The 16,907-nt window shown below is 52.5% G+C and overlaps 1 long non-coding RNA gene across 1 annotated transcript; it reads left to right on the forward strand.

Moving 5' to 3' along the window:
- Window positions 1-9,922: 9,922 nt before the first annotated feature.
- Window positions 9,923-16,876, forward strand: LOC105489783 (uncharacterized). Its single transcript, XR_011614236.1, has 4 exons — window positions 9,923-10,094; window positions 11,395-12,494; window positions 13,137-14,084; window positions 14,489-16,876. It is a non-coding gene; the product is annotated as an uncharacterized lncRNA (long non-coding RNA).
- The last annotated feature ends 31 nt before the right edge of the window (window positions 16,877-16,907 follow it).

The following is a 16,907-nucleotide window of genomic DNA, read 5'->3' on the forward strand; positions in this document are numbered from 1 at the left end:
TGCACTGTGGGGGTGTATGAAAGCACCAGGTTACTTTGGTGGAACTGAAGAGTGGCCCAGCCCCAGGCCCCCGGTGGGGAGGCAGGTGTGGGGATGTGGCCCACTCTGGGTTCCTGTGGTGTCTGTGGTGGTGCCCATGTGGGGTGATGGGGCCTCATGCCACACTGTTATCAGGACTCACGCTGGAGGCATGAGGGAGGTCAGAGTTGGGATGTCAGGGATGAAGGTCACTCAGTCCTTCATTTTTGCTTTAAAAGTCACCACTGCACTTGCCAATCTCAGTGACTCATTCATCAAATTATGAAACCCTGGCTTTATGCTGGGTACTGAGTTGGGTGCTAAAAATACAGACATGGATGAAATACAGTCACACACTGGGGATGTGAACTCTAGCGTCTTGTCCGGTAGACGGACCAGAAACAAGCAGTTGAAGACCACGGGGCAAACGTTTGAACTGGGAAGCAACGATCGGCATCGTGGAAAGACTCATTGCTGCTGGACGCAGAACGTGCTTTGTTTATTCACACTGTTGGCTTCTCAGTTCTTTGCTGTCATCATGGCATCCAGCAGGTGCTCGGCAGGTGTGTCTCCTCCGGACGATAGAACTCCAGGTGGGTGATTCGCTACCCCGTGCCCACACCCTCCTCTCTGGGGACTATCCTGGTAATGGAACCTCTGCTGGGAGGAAGCGTGGGCTCCGAGGGATCCTGGGGAGCTTCCATTTATAGCAATGGGATTAGATGTACTATCCATCAAAAAACAGAAAAGATAAAGACATTAAGTATTTTAAAAATGGGCAGCTAACCTCCAAATGAAGTAAAAGAAATTCCTACGAACCAAAAACAAAGAGGAACCCGGAAGCAGAAGTGCTGGGCTTCCATGGAGCTGGGATGGCTTGAGAGCTGCCTGCCAACCGCAGGCACCAAGGGGCCTGGTTTTCAAAGACTTCAATGAAACAGGAGGAAAGGGTTAGTGCGTGGCAGACACCATGGGGTAGGGGATTAGTGCGTAGCATGGTGGGGTAGGTAGGGGGTTAGCGTGTGGCATGGTTGGGGTAGGGGGCTAAGGTGTGACATGGCTGAGGTAGGGGGGTTAATGCATGGCATAGTTGGGGTAGGGGGTTAATGCGTGGCATCGTTGGGGTAGGGGGCTAAGGTGTGGCATGGCTGAGGTAGGGGGTTAATGCGTGGCATGGTTGGGGTAGGGGGCTAAGGTGTGGCATCGTTGGGGTAGGGGGCTAAGGTGTGGCATGGCTGGGGTAGGGGGTTAATGCGTGGCATGGTTGGGGTAGGGGGCTAAGGTGTGGCATCGTTGGGGTAGGGGGCTAAGGTGTGGCATGGCTGGGGTAGGGGGCTAAGGTGTGGCATGGTTGGGGTAGGGGTTAATGCATGGCATGGTTGGGGTAGGGGGCTAAGGTGTGGCATGGCTGGGGTAGGGGGTTAATGCGTGGCATGGTTGGGGTAGGGGGCTAAGGTGTGGCATGGCTGGGGTAGGGGGTTAATGCGTGGCATCGTTGGGGTAGGGGGCTAAGGTGTGGCATGGTTGGGGTAGGGGTTAATGCATGGCATGGTTGGGGTAGGGGTTAATGCATGGCATGATTGGGGTAGGGGGCTAAGGTGTGGCATGGCTGGGGTAGGGGGTTAATGCGTGGCATGGTTGGGGTAGGGGCTAAGGTGTGGCATCGTTGGGGTAGGTACCCCTTTGTGCAGACTCCTGCATAAATAAATAAGAAGGTGTCTTGTCAGGGGCCCCCACCCCTGGGAGTGTGTGAGTGTCGAGGCCATGGCCAAAGCCAGTGCAAGGGCCAGGAGAGGCTTCAAGGGACAGAGGGAGCTGTCACCTCTGCTTGCCCAGGGGCCTGTTCCCAACTCTGAGGTCTGCAGGCAGGTCCAGAGGGAAGAGGAAAGAAGCCAAGATGGGTGATGGGCTGATGGGAGGAGGGCTGAGGTCCTGGGAAGGGAGGCCCGAGGGCAGTGCAGCGTCAGACAACACCCCGGGCTGAGCAAGGTGGTCAAGTTAAGCCACCTCCTGGGGGCCATGCCGATGGAGGAGAAGACAAACCCCACACCCACCTTGCCTTAAGCTGCATGGAGCTGAGATCTGTCTCTCCCAGGACACCTCCAGGTGCTCCTCAAAGGGGCGTTGCCTGAGTGAGAGACTCGAAGGGAAAAACATCACCCAAGGACAGAGGGAAATGATGGCCACGGGCATGTACTATCATCCTCCAGGTTTTAAATGCACACTACCTGCAGATTTTGTGAAACCAAAATGACAAGGAATTAGGTTAAAGTGCATCAGATTCTTAATGCTCTGGGCCATCCCACTGAAGCAAAGAAAAGAGCCCCCAGCAGGACACAGCCTCATCCCAGGGCCTGCGGATTCTTACAGCCCAGTCCCCACTCAACATGAGCCCACAATCTCAAATCACAAAACTCACAAGGACACATGCCTTCCTGAGCACCAGGAGGAAGAACAGACAGCCGAAGCTGACCACCAAGATGCTGGACACATGAAGTGCGAAAGGCTGAATATAAAACGTTTTCAATATTTAGTAAAATAAAAGAGGATTTAGAAACATAACCACATATCTGTAAAACATTAAAAAAAATCCTACAAGAATGTCTGAAAAATAAAGACATGACACCTTAAGAAGTGGAAAAATAATCATACTTTTTTTTTTTCTTTTTGGAACAGAATCTCACTGTCACCCAGGCTGGAGTGTGGTGGCCCAACCGTGGCTCACTACAACCTCTGCCTCTTTGGCTCAAATAATCCTCCCACCTCAGCTTCCCAATTAGCTGACACTACAGGTGCACACCACTACCCCTGTCTAAGTTTTTATATTTTTTTGTAGAGAAGGTGTCTTGCTATGTTGTCCAGGCTTGTCTTAAGCTCCTGGGCTCAAGTGATTCTCCTGCCTCAGCCTCCCAAAGTGCTGAGATTACAGGCTCAAGCCACCTTGACTGGCCCTATTTATTTCTAAAGAGAGAATTGTCAAAAATGGAAGCTAGAGCTGAGTAAATTTCCTGGTAGAAGCAGGAGAAAACATGAACAAATTCAACAGTGCACCGTAGTTCAATTTTAGTTCCAGAACAAGAGATGCGAGAAGATTGGGCACAGGCAATGGCCATGAGGTAAGCGCTGGAAATGTTCTTAAATTGGTGAAAGATGTGAATCCTCATATTCAGAAAGTGTTATAAATACCACAGCATAAGAGCTCCATACTGAGATACATCATAGAAAATCAATCTGAAGGACACCAAAGTCAAACAAAAGAACTTTAAAAGTAGCCAGAGGAAAAAGACATGTTGTCTGCAAAGGAAGGCCAAGTATTTTGATGACAGAATCCTTAGCAGAAGAATAGACAACAGAACCACAGCTCCAAAGGGCTGAAGAAAGAAATTGGTCAACTCATGTTTTTATAGCTAGTAATCAAAATATAAGGAAAAATACAAATATCTTCAGACAAAAGCAGCTCATTTATTATTAAAATTTTCTGGTAAGTGATTTTCTAAAGCAGAGATTAACAAACTTTTCCTATAAAAAACAGGTAGTAAACACCTTTAGGCTTTGCAGGCCACATACAGTCTTTGTCACCAATTACTTCCTGTTGTTGATACACCCTTTTAAAAAAGAAAAATCTGAACAACAAAGATGTAAAATTCATTTTTTGCCCAGAGACCATAAAAAAATAATGCTGTAGGCTGGGCGCAGTGGCTCATGCCTGTAAAATCCCAGCACTTTGGGAGGCTGAGGCAGGTGGATCACTTGAGGTCAGGAGTTCAAGATCAGCCTGGCCAACATGTTGAAACCCTTTCTCTACTCTCTATGAAAAATATAGAACTAGCTGGGCGTGGTGGCAGGTGCCTATAGTCCCAGCTACTCAGGAGACTGAGACAGGAGAGTAGCTTGAACCCGGGAGGTGGAGGTTGCAGTGAGCTGAGATTGCACCACTGTATTCCTGCCTTGGTGACAGAGCAATGCTCCATCTAAAAAAAAAAAAAAAAAAAATTGGATTTGGCCCATGGGCTGAAGTTTTTTGACCTCTGTCAGAAACAGTGGTCTTCAAACAAACAAAAAAATGCAAAATAGTGTTGATTTGCAGGAAGAAAGAGAATAGCCAATGACTGGGTAACAACTACTTTTGCAAATTCAGGTGGGTTTGTATTCAACAAAACTCAGTGTCACAAAAATTATTAAAATCTGAAATGTTAGCAACAATTTATATGTAGTAATTTAATCATAAATCAATTTTAATTTTTAAATCATAGTCATCTAAAAGGATATAATAATGATTCAATAATAAATAAAATCATATTTTTGATCCCTAATGTGTTTTTTTGGCATGATATGGCCATGGACTGTCATGTGACAAAACACCTGAGCACTTTGTGGTTTCAGACACCGACAGTCATTTTGTGATTTTCCGTGGGTGACAGGGCTCAGCTGTGCGGTTGTTGCACAGGTTGTGACTCATGGGGGTGAGGCTGATGTCACCTTGGAGGCTTCCTCATCACACAACTGATGATGCATGTTGGTCAATGGGGCTGTCAGCCACACCCCTCCCTGTGGCTTTCTCTGTGACCTGGGCGTCTGCACAGCGAAGTCACTGGATTCTAATACCAAGTGCCTCAAAAACAAATGACCTCTGCAAAAACATACATTACAGTTACTTTGTGTGGGATTTTTTTGATTTTGCTTTTTCAATTTTATTTAAAATTTTATAAATTTAATTGCAGTAAAATACACACAGCCTAAGATTTACCATGTTAGCCATTATGTAAAAGTGTCTAGTTTGGTAGTGTTTGGTATATTCACACTGTTGTGCAATGAATCATTAGGAATTCTTCAGCTTCCCAAACAGAAACTCTGTTCCCATTAAATCCCCGACCCCCAGGGCTCTAACACCCGCCATTCACCATTCCACTTTCTGTTTCTATGAATTTGACTCCTCCACAGACCTCATGTAAGTGGAGTCATGCAATATTTGTCCTTCTGTGCCCAGCTTATATTCTTTAGCATAATGTCTCTGTTCAATCTGTGTTTAGCATGACATGCATGTTCAGCATGTGTCAGAATTTCCTTCCTCTTGAGGGCTGAATGATATTCTGTCCTATGTACAGACTATATTTTGCTTATCCGTTCATCTGCCCAGGGACAGTTGGGTGGTTTCTATGTTTTAGTCATTGTGAATAATGTGCTCTGAACATGGTTGTGTAAGTATCTCTTCAAGGCCCTGCTTTTAATCCTCTGCAGGATATACACAAAACTGGAATCCCCAGATCATAGGGTAATTGCATGTTCATTTTGTTGAGGAAAGTGCCATGCTGTTTTCCACACAGTCTTTCACACTCTCATCAGCAATGCACAAGACTTTTAATTTCTCCACATTCTCACTAATACTTTTTCTTTCTGTTTATCTTTTTTTTTTTATTAAGGAATGAGCATCAAAGGGGGTTGTGGGGTGTTTGGGCCGATTATCAGGGTCCTACCGTGGGTAGACAGGACGTCTGTAATCACGGCTGTGAGTGGCAGGTTGATCCCGAGTTGGATCAGATCAGAGCCCGGCTCAGCAATGTGTGCTCCATGGGTTTTAGGCAGCCGGCCTCTTTCCTCTCAGCTCTCTTGGGGTCCTCACATCCTCCTTATCCCATGGATGGGTGGTTCCGGTATCTCTGTGGCCCGCCACTCACAGCCTCGGTCTACGGACGTCCTGTCTGTCCATGGTAGGGTCCCGATAATCTGCGCAAACACCACCACGCCCCACAACCCGCTTTGCTGCTAATTCCTTAATAAAAGAGCGCGTTTATGAAAGTTGACAGCATCGGGGAGAGTTTTAAACGCTGCACATTAGGCCTTTCATGGGGAACAGCTAACGACAGGCAGGCTCAGCGCAACAGAGATTTCATCTAATATCAGTTTCGGGAAAGACAATTGCAGGGTTATTTCTGCAGATTAAATTAACTGTATTTGGAGGTCACCTCCTGTGGCTAGATTGAGAGAGACAGATACGCAATAGCAAATGCTATCAACGAGATATTAATTCCACTCCACAAACAAAGATATTGTGCCCCACCCTTGAATACTTTCAAAGAGAAAGTTTTTCTTTATCAACCCTGTCCCCCAATCTTCGTGTGGATATTGAAGGACAAAACGTACTGGCCAATTATCAGGACTGTGCACATTCATTTAAAGCACTTCTCATTGGGTTTATTTGAAACGTGTGGAGGGAGCTGAATTGCTCTGCCCCTGCCCATTTTCTGGCTGGGTGCTCAGGCGAGGGCAGCAGCAAGCGGTGACAGGGGGCAAAAGCCTTGGCGGAGGGGAGGGGGCCTCCCATCAGGGTCAGGGGACGGGGGAGCTGTGGTGCTCCTTGCTGAGGCCACCAGCTCCCAAAGCTGGCCATGCTTCCAAATCCCAGGGAAGCTTTGAGTGGGGCCAGCATGAGCTTCTAGAAGGCCAGGGCTTGAACCTGCTCCTCTCTACCACCTCCCGGGATTCTGGGTTTTATTATTTTATTTTTTCTCTCTTCATTTCCTTTTTGCAGTGAAGCAGACTGGAATGGTTTTTGGAGTGAACAAGTGAAGGGTCGGGGCCATGCCCAGTCTCCCTGTGAACCTGGAGTGGCACTGGAAGGAAGCACTCAGCGAGGCCCCCACCCGGCCACACGTTAGAGCTCCCAGAGCCTGTTCCTGCATGGTCCTGGGGGAAGGGACCTGCGTCACCCCCTGGCACATGTGAACGACCCAGGGAGGTCGGTGACAGGAACATGATGTCGGGTCCAGCGGGAGGCCCTCCGCAGTTACTGGGGAAACCCATGAGCTGAAGGTCCTCCCCACCCCTCTGACCCCTCTGCCTGTTCACACCACGTTCCCTGGTTCAGTGGCCTTGCCTCTCCCTGCCCCCTCCGCTCGGCCACAACTCCTCCTCGGCTCTCGCAGGCCCCTCTCCACTGACTGCCCTTGTCCTCGCTTTTTCCTGGGACAGCCCGTCTGCGCCCTGGGCCCCCCTCCTCTCCTGGTCCCTGAACTCACCTGCTGCCCCCCACACACCCCATGTGTTCAACCCTTTACGCCATGTGGCATCAAGTCTCCAACTCACCTCCCCGGGACAGACGCGCCCCCCGTCCCCACCCCCTTACAGCAATTCTCAGAGCATGGCCCTTGAGGTGGAGCCAAGTGGCCCCCAGAAAAGATCTTCCCATGACCTAACTGGAAACCTAGAAGTGTGAACTGGTTTGGACAAAGGGTCTTTGCAGATGTCAGTCAGGAGGTCGGGATGAGATCAGCCTGGATGAGCCCTGTGAGCCTTGAATCTAAGACCATGTGTCCTCATCGGAGCACAGTGGGGCCCAGTCACACACAGGAGAGGGCCAAGTAACGATGGGAGCAGGGAGAGAGGTGGTTCCACAAGCCAAGGACGCTGGAGGCCACCGAGAGCCGAGAGAGGCAGGAAGGACCGTCCCCTAGCACCCTTGGGGTGAACAGGCTCGTGGACACCATGGTTTCGGAATCCGGCCTCCATGCCGGAGATGAATTGCTGAGGTTTCAGACACCCAGTTTGTGGTGCTGTGTGATGGTGACCTAGGAAACACACAGGGCCAGGCTAAAATGCGGGCCCCTGCACCCTTCTCACCACATGCAAGGCCCAGGAATCAGCATTTTACCAAAGTCCCCACGCGGGCCCTCTGCACACTCCCCCTTCCCGCCTTGGCCGCTCTTTGCCTTCTAACCCCCTCACCCCCTGGGAGGGTCAGTGCCTTCCCCGAGGCCTGGGGACCTGCCACTCAGGCAGCAGGACCTTTCTTGCCAGAGCCTTTTCTGCACAGCTCCCCAGAGAGGCCTTGTCTGGGGCCTGCTGTCTACTCCAGGAGTTCGGCAGGCCCCACGGCCACACTGTCTGCTCGGCTGAGTTACAGCTCCACGTGGCTGGTGCTGCCCTGCAGGACCGACTCCCAACTCAGCAATGCTGAACCCTGAGGTGGGTGTGGGGATCAGATCCCACAGGTGGCAGAGGAGAAACGGCACCCTGGGTTTTGTTTGTTTCAAATGTGCATTGTTTTCCCTTCTCCTTTCTCCACTCTTTCCTTCTCCTCCCTCTCCTCTTCCTCCTCACCCCTTTCTTTTTCTCCTCCTCCTCCTCTTCTCCCTCTCCTCCTCTCCCTCTCCTCCTCTCCCTCTCCTCCTCCTTCCCCTCTTCTTCTTTCTTCTCCCCCACCCTCTCCTCCTCCTCTTCCCTCTTCTCCTCCTCTTCCTTCTCCTTCGCCCTCTCCTCTTCCTCCCTCTTCTCCTCCTTCCCCTCCTCCTTTTCTTCCCCCTCCTCCTCTTCCTCCCCGCTCAGTGCCTGCCTTAGTGGTCCTGCTGTCTCCCACGAGGCTCATTCTGGAAGCATCTCCCGGGAGGCTGCTTGTGCCTCAGCTGTGAGCGGTGCGTAATCAGCCCATCCCAGGGCAGGCAGTGCTGACACGGCTGTGAGACGGAGCTCATTTAGGGCAATTTTAAGTGGAGACCAATGACTTTGGGGAAGCTTCAATTTAGTGGATAGCAGCATAAAAAAACAAATATTAGGAGAAAAACTGGGCACGGAAGGGGCCTTGGGCCGTGAGTCAGGAACAAGGCCCCAGGTGGTCAGGCTGGGAGCCTAGCTCTCAGGTGCTCTGGACCCCGCCCAGGTGGAGGGCATCCCTGGGTCTGCAGCTCACAGCTCCCCTTCCACGCCCACCCCCATCTCCTCCCCAGCGCTTTCCTCTCCAGGTGGGCGTCTAATCCCAGCGACTGCGGCTGGGGCGGGTGGGGGCTCTGCAGAGTGCTGGGCGGGGTCTTTAGGGATGCAGAATGGATGCCTAGCCTGGATCCAAGCTGCTCACTGGGCCGCATTAGCAAGGACCCCATCTCTCTCTCGAAGTCCTGAGGACACCTGGTGGCTCTTGCCAAAAGTTCCACCCAGCGCCCGTGTACTCAGCCCCCGGTCTGGGGGTGTGGAGCTGGGGCTCCTGAGACTTCCATTTCTGAAACGTTTTTCCCAGCGAGTCCTCTTCCCTGCAGATGCCTCATCCCAGGGATGGCGCGCCGGAGAGCCGTGGGTGCAGCTCGATCCTGTCCTCGGCCACGTGGTGTTGATGGGATGGCTCACTCAGGCCAGCCCGTCCTGCTGCCCATGCTTGGAATTTGGGCTTAAAACAGGGGCTGCAAGTTGTGGTCTGTGTGGGGCTGACGTGTCCCCACAAACTCAAGATCTCCAGGCAGCCTCAGCCAGACTGAGGGTCTGAGGACCACAGAGAAGGATTGTTGGTCAAAGCGGCTGCGTGTAACCAGATGCTACAGAAAGAACTAAGCTAAGGAAGGAATCGTCCAGCCGGCAAGCAAGGGTGGTGAGAACAGAGAGTCCCGCAGTTAGGACACTGGCAGGGTTTCAAGGGGGAATTGCCAGGACAAGGTTAGTGGATCCTGGTTAGAGCTCGGCCCTGCCGAGGAGCCCGCCTAGGGTCAGACCCGCAGGAGCCTGATTGGCAGTTGCTGTGAATTAACTCATCTCAGAGCAAAAATGCATCCAGACGTGGCAGCCAGGATATCATCTGGTGTGGACACAGTGGCCCAGGAAGGGAGGCAGACTGGGGATGTGGATCTCTCATGGAAACCACCTAATTCGAGCAAAAGGTCTGCGGTTAAATCCGGGGGAAAGGGAGGTGGTCACAGAGGCAACAGACACAGTCAGTGTCTCTGTCTCTGTCTCTCTTTCTCTCTCCCCCCACTCCCCCCTCCCCCTCCCTCCCTCCCTCTCTCCCTCCCTCCCTCTCTCTCTCTTTCCCCCCTCCCCCTCCCCCTCCCTCTCTCCTCTCTCTCCTTTCTCTCCTTTCTCTCCTTTCTCTCCTCTCTCCCTTCCTCTCTCCCCTCTCTCCCCTCTCTCCCCTCTCTCCCCTCTCTCCCCTCTCTCCCCTCTCTCCCCTCTCTCCCCTCCTCTCTCTCTCCTGTCTCTCCTCTCTCTTCCCTCCTAGCTCGTGCTTCTGTATCCCTGAGCCTGCTGCCATTGCCAGTTGCTATCAGAACATCTGCAAAGCTGAGTCCGTCCTCCCCAAAGGCCACATCTGCACCAGGGTAAGCACGGCCCGGAGAGGAAACTTACTCACACGCAGCTCCGGGGAGGAGGCATCAACTGCTTCCTCTACCTTTAAGGAGGGCAATTTCTCAAGCTCTATAAAAAGCCTTTAAATGGGTAAGATGTGACCTAGAAATTTCATTTCTAGGATTTTGTCCTAAAAAATATATAAAGATATATGCAAAGAATTAGCTATAAATATGTCCATCTCTGCCTTGTTTGAAATAGTAAAAACTTGCAAGCAAACAACATTTCTAACATTTGACCATCCTTTACATATATTAAGGGGCTATCTATAACATAAATCCACTGTAGTCATTGAGGGTCATTTTTGCAATAATGGACACAAGATTGTCAATTAAAAAGGATAATTTCATCAATGTGATGGTGACAGGAAAGTCACATTTAGAATGGGGAGAGAGACTGGGTGCAGTGGCTCATGCCTGTAATCCCAGCACTCTGGGAGGCTGAGGCAGGTGGATCCACGAGGTCAGGAGTTCAAGACCATCCTGGTTAACACGGTGAAACCCTGTCTGTACTAAAAAATACAAAAAATTAGCCAGGTGTGGCGGCTGGCACCTGTATTCCCAGCTACTCAGGAGGCTGAGGCAGAAGAATGACGTGAGCTTGGGAGGCGGAGCTTGCAGTAAGCCAAGATCGCGCCACTGCACTCCACCCTGGGTGACAGAGCGAGAGACTCTGTCTCAAAAAAAAAAAAAAAGGTGTGTGTGTGTGTGTGTGTGTGTGTGTATATACATATACGTAAATATATATATAAATTAGCCGGACGTGGTGGCGGGTGCCTATAGTCCCAACTACTCAGGAGACTGAGGCAGGACAATCGCTTGAACCCGGGAGGTGGATGTTGGAGTGAGCCAAAATCACACCACTGCACTCCAGCCTGGGCGACAGAGCGATACCACCTCTCAAAGAAAAAATTAAACATTAAAAATCAGAATGGAGAGAGATGGCGCATTTGCAGGAGAGCCATGTGGTGGAGTATTAGGCAGCCACAAAGAGGAACGAAGCCTGACACAGCTGTGATGTGGATGGACCTCAAGACAGGGTGCGGAGGGGAAGAGGCCAGTACCAAAGGTAGCAAACTGTGTGGCCCCATTTATACGAAAGATCCAGAACAGATCGATCCACAGACAGGCACGGATCAGTGGCTGACTGTGCATGGGGTTTGGTGCTGGGGTTTCCTTTCGGAGTGATGGAAATATTTCAGAAATACAGATAGCAACCAAGTGCATGTGCTGCCAGCTGCTAAACACTGCACATTAACGTGGTTTATGTTAGGTTTGCCTGCAGCACCTGTGATCTGTCTCCTGCTGGACGCTGAGACCCCCCGGTGTCGCCTCTGGGAGCTGAGTGGGACCCTGCACACTAGATGGAGGTTTGCCTGACTGTTAGTTGACTTGCACATGGTCAGGCCCCCATTCAGCGCCAGGCCAGCACCGCCGTCCTTCTGGCTCCCTCCAGGACTTGCTGGGCGGGCTCTCGCTTAGTTCTCCCACCCGCATTGATCAAAGCCCTTAGGAGACAGTCGGCCTCTTGCCAGCCCGTCCCCTGCCCAGCACAGCATGTTCTCGAGGTTGGAGAAGGCTGCAGGTGCCACGCCCAGGCATCCCAAAGGAGACTCCAGGCTTTGCAGGCTCCTCCAGCCTGCCTGTTGTCCTGATCGCTCCCTGCAGCCTCCGCTGCCTGCCAGCATGGGGGGACCTGCTTCTCAAGCCCGACCCCATTCATCGTCAGCCACGTACTGGGTGCCTGTGACGGTCTGACGCTGACGCCTGATTCTGCTTTCTGCCACGTGGCATTCGCGGCCGTCGCCACAGCCATCAGGTCTGTGGAGCCACGCGCAGGTGCGCATTCCTGGGAGTGGGCGCCAAACCTCAGATGGGAGAGCAGAGGCTGCAGGGCAGGTAACGTGCTCCCCTCTGTGACCTGGGCAGACGCCTGCACACCCGTCCTACCTGCGGGCACTGAGCACTCACCCAGACCTGTGGCTGTGCCCTCCACGTTTGTCATCCAGGCCCAGCTCCCCCTGCCTGCCCAGTCTCAAACCGGAGCCCTAGCCTGGTCCCAGATCGTGGGGTGCTGCCCTGGGGTCCCCCATCAACACAGGATAACACCACCAGTGCCAAGCACCCCTGAGCAATCTGCCCTGAGCAACTTTTCCTATCACTGTTTCAGTGACTCAGAGCCCCGTTCTAGATGCCCAGGCACCTGCCAGCTTCATTGTTGGAGTGAAACTGGGGGTGACGGGGCTGCCATAAAAGATGACAGTGGGACCACGTTGAGGTCACCTCGTATTTCTTCTTCAGGTCTCCATGACTGAACTCACTGGGCTGCCCTAGGACCACTGCAGTCAGGACCATCCTCTGCAGAGTGTGGGGGTAGGAGGTGCCTCTGCTGTGATGTCGGGCAGCAGGTGGGGAGGGCGGGGGAAGGCGGCGTGTTGTCGGAGTCTCCTGCTGGGTTGGGGGTCGGTAACTCCTGGGTTTTGGGGAGGAAATCCTGTTTCTGGAGGAAAATGGCAGCTCCTCGGGGGAAGCTTGTCTGAACTTTGGGGCAGCCTGGGACACACGTGTGCATGCACATATGTACATACATGTGCACAAGGCACACACCGGCACGCACATGTCCCCACACGTGTGGACACACATGCACACGCGTGTCTTCACACACGCACATGTGTGCACACGTCATATCGCACATGCACACGTGTCCTCACACACATGCACACACATCCTCTCACACATGCACACACGTGCCCTCACACACGCCCCCAAGTATCCACACACATGCACACACGTGCCATCACACACATGCACATGCACGTGGCCTCACACGCACACTCACACGTGTCCTCACACACGCACACATATGTGTCCTCACACGCACACACGTCTCCTCACACACGCACACACGTGTTCTCTCACGTACACTCACATGTGCCCTCACATACATGCACACACAAGTGTCCTCACACACATGCACACATGTACCCACACATGCACACATGTACCCACACACAGGTTATGCGATGGGGCTGTCCCCAGGGCTGTGCCCCGTCTTGGCCATCCTATCCCGCCGTGTCCTGGTCACACTCCCAGCAAGGACTTACCTGACTCAGCTGTTTCTGGACTTCCTACCTGTGCCTCCGTCCTGTGTGCCATCACGCTACTCCAGGAACACGGCTGATTACTCATCGATTACTACTACCTGCTAGAGCTAGCCACTCCTTCCTTCTGCTCATTTTTCTTGAGTATTTTTGCTTTTATTTTTCCGTATGAAGTTAAAGTCCCTTGACTAATCCCAGGGAAAGCAACACATGAGTATTTTGATTGCAAATTGCATTCAATTTGCAAATTAACTTAGAAGAATAGACATCATTGTCATACTAAGTTTTCCTGACCATGTGAATTTCCATTTTTGTTTTTTTCATGAATGTTGTGAAGTTGTTCTCACGCAGGTCTCGCCCATTTCTTGTTAAATTTATTCATAGGTATTTTATCTCTTTTGTTGCTGTCGTAAACGGGGCTTTGCCTTCCATTGTGTCTTCTAACTGGTTGTTGTGCATTATCGCATTTTGTCTTGTAGCCTGCGTTCCTCTGCCTGTGCCTCATTCAGGCTTCAAGATTGGATTCCTTTAAAAGGCAAAGACTGTAGCTCCTTTCTCTTCAAATCCTCCTAGTGTCTGGCTGAAAGTCTTGCCCCTTAGGAGGGAAAAATGGCTTTTGGAAGTGGATTAGGAAATGAGAGCATGGATGTCGGACAACAGGCTCGGATCTGCAGGTCCTCAGTTTCATAATCCGTCAGCTAAGGTTGTGGCACCTGTGCCCACAGCATATATGCTGCTCGCAGATTCGGATACACGTGTGGGTGTGCGCTGTGTGGACGGCGGTGGGGTCCATGTACCTCAGGCGGTGCTGCCCTGGAAAGCTCAGGACTGGCACAGACTGTCACCACGAGCTGAGACCCAGGTATAGACTAGTTCCCAGGTGTGGTCAAAGTCAGCATCCACCAGACTAGAGCACCCTGGGGTGACGGCAAGTTCCCAAAGTCAATGCCAAGCCCATGTGCACTTTCTGCCTCTGGAGACAGAGTCTGAGAGGTGGGAGGGGGGCCTTGCCAGACCCCTGCCTGGGTCCCTGGCTAACTGTGAGGGTTTTGCTTTGGGGAGGGGCTGAGACTGACACACCTCTGAGCTGGGAGAAGGAGGTGGGAGTGAGAAAAGGGAAGGAGGGGGTCAGAAGGAGCCACAGAACGTCCCTGATGCAGCCCTGTCCCGGGATGCTGGCAGCGCAGGCACTGGGCTCTTGCAGGCTCCTGCGTCCCCAGGCCTGAGCCCTCGGGGCAGCAGCTGGCAGGGGTCATCTTTGTGCAGGGCAGGGGGGCACCTTCGTGCAGGGACAGGAATGTGTGCCACGGAGCCGCCTGGGGCCTCACATTGAGGACGCACAGCCTCTACTGAGGGCAGAGGCCCAGCCCATAGGCCTGCACCCCACAGCACCTCCACGCACCCCACAGCACCTCGACGCACCCCACAGCACCTCGACGCACCCCACAGCACCTCCACGCACCCCACAGCACCTCCACGCACCCCACAGCACCCGACACACCCCACAGCACCTTGACGCACCCCACAGCATCTCGACGCACCCCACCTCCAGGTGAGCCGGGCATGTCACAGACAGGACACACTTGTCAGCGGGTTTGAGTAAAAATGACATTCCTGAGGAGAATATTTTTAACAGATTATTCATTTGCTGAAAACCAGCAGCTGATAAATATTGAATTGCACTTCCTCACAAACACACCAATTATCTCCCCAAAAGCAGGAATTAGTGCTGCATAGCGGTGCATTAATAAATGTCATTCAGCTAATTGAATTTCTTGATTGACTAAAATATTCCCTGTTCTGAAATTCATTCAGACAACAGGGAGGTTTCCATGGCGACAGCTCTTCCCCGGGGGCGAGGTGGGGAGCAGTCGCCCTCCCTCCTGCTGGGAGAACCCCGAGAGGTTCCAGGGTTCCCCTCTGGTGAGCAGGGTGAGGGCAGGGCAGCCCCGCTGCTGGAGACTTCATTGGGGTGGATGTTAGCACCGGGGAGCCTGGGCCCCATGGAAACCTGGCCTCACTGTTCTCAGTCCACTGCTTCCAGCCTCTTCTCCTTAGGGACATGGGGTAGCCTTCCCCGCCCAGTCTCCCTGTCCCATTGCCCAGTTTGGAGACCTCCAGGGCTTCCATGTGCTAGGAGGAGGAGCTCCCACACTGGGCTTCCATGCCCCTGGCCCTACTGTCCTGCGGCCTGGGTTCCCTGACCCGCCCTTGTTGTTGGAAAGTCCCGCTCGCTCTTCATGCTCGGGGCCTCCAACTCGCCAAGGGCTAAGGGGGGCTGCTGAGGCAGGAGTCACTTCCTTCCCCAGCGCCCAGCGCCAAGGAATCTCCCTCCCTCCAGCTTCTCTCTTCCTTTCCTCCTTCCCCTCTCCCTCCCTCAGTCCTCCTTCTGTCCACAAGCATTTTGGGACGTCAACGCCTTTCACATTTTATTTTGCTTTATTATTTTATATTTTATTATTTTATTTTATTCAGCCTGCTGGTCGCAGAGGAGGAGTGGAGGGGTCAGCTGGGAGCCTTCTAGTTTCCCTGGAGCGAGGGCCTGAAGGACGCAGGTCTCCATCTCAGTGTGTGTAAAGTCGGGGGCACACCTCTGCCCAGGGGTCTCTAGGGGTGATGAGGAGGGGCCATGCCTGTTTCTGTCCCTGGTGCTCAATCCAAGAGCTCTGTCTCTGAGGATGGAGCATCACATCAACCCCTGGTTAAAGCAGCCCAGAGGCTGGGACCTCGGCCCCCCAGGCTGGTGCCTCTGCCTTAGCTCAGCCCTCAACAGGCCACAGCCACTCCCCAAGGCCGGCACTCCCCAGTCAGGGACACTTGCCCACTCGTGAGGCCACCACCCACCTCCTGTCCATAAGACAGGCACATTGTTCCAAGGCAGGCGGGCCTCGGGGTCTGTGTGGATCAGGCCTGATAGAAACGTCTATGCCAAAATGTGTATGACTGTAATCTCTGGTGCTGGTGATTTCAATTTTGTTTTCTTAATTTACATTATCTCATTTTTTTCCATTAGATGTTCTCTATTGAATTGCAACCTTGACATGAATATTAAAATAATTTTTAAAATAAACCTGGCTGTTGAAATGAGGCAGCAAAAGCACGCTGAACCAGCAGGCAGTGAGCACGGGTAGATGCGGCTTCCGAGTAGACGTTCAGGGCCCTGATGATCCCATGTCCAGGGAGGTGACCTTCAGGAGGGTGAAGGAAGCCAGCTTTGCAGGGCATGTCACTACATTGCCACACTCAGCTGGGCTCATTATACCGCACCTGCAGCACCTCCAGGTCTGGGCTGTGGGGAGCTGGTGCAGAAGCCAGGCATTAGGTTGGCCTGAAGGGTGGGAGGAAGGTGGTGGCCCATGGTCACGGGTCCAGGCCACAGGGGGCATGTGGTCTGGATGCTGCTGCTGGACTCTCTCTGGCACCAGTTTGACTGGCATTGGAGACTTGTATGGAGTGATTGAGATGCCAGGGCCAGCCAGGCTCAGTGGCTCACACCTGTAATCCCAGCACTTTGGGAGGCTGAGACAGGCAGATCATGAGGTCAGGAGACCGAGAGCATCTTGGCTAACATGGTGAAGCCCCATCTCTACTAAAAATATAAAAAAAAATGAGCCAGGCATGGTGGCGGGCATCTGTAGACCCAGTTATTCGGGAGGCTGAGGCAGGAGAATTGCTTGAACTCGGG

This window comes from Macaca nemestrina, chromosome 15, assembly GCF_043159975.1.
Source record: "Macaca nemestrina isolate mMacNem1 chromosome 15, mMacNem.hap1, whole genome shotgun sequence".
NCBI classification, from domain to species: domain Eukaryota; kingdom Metazoa; phylum Chordata; class Mammalia; order Primates; family Cercopithecidae; genus Macaca; species Macaca nemestrina.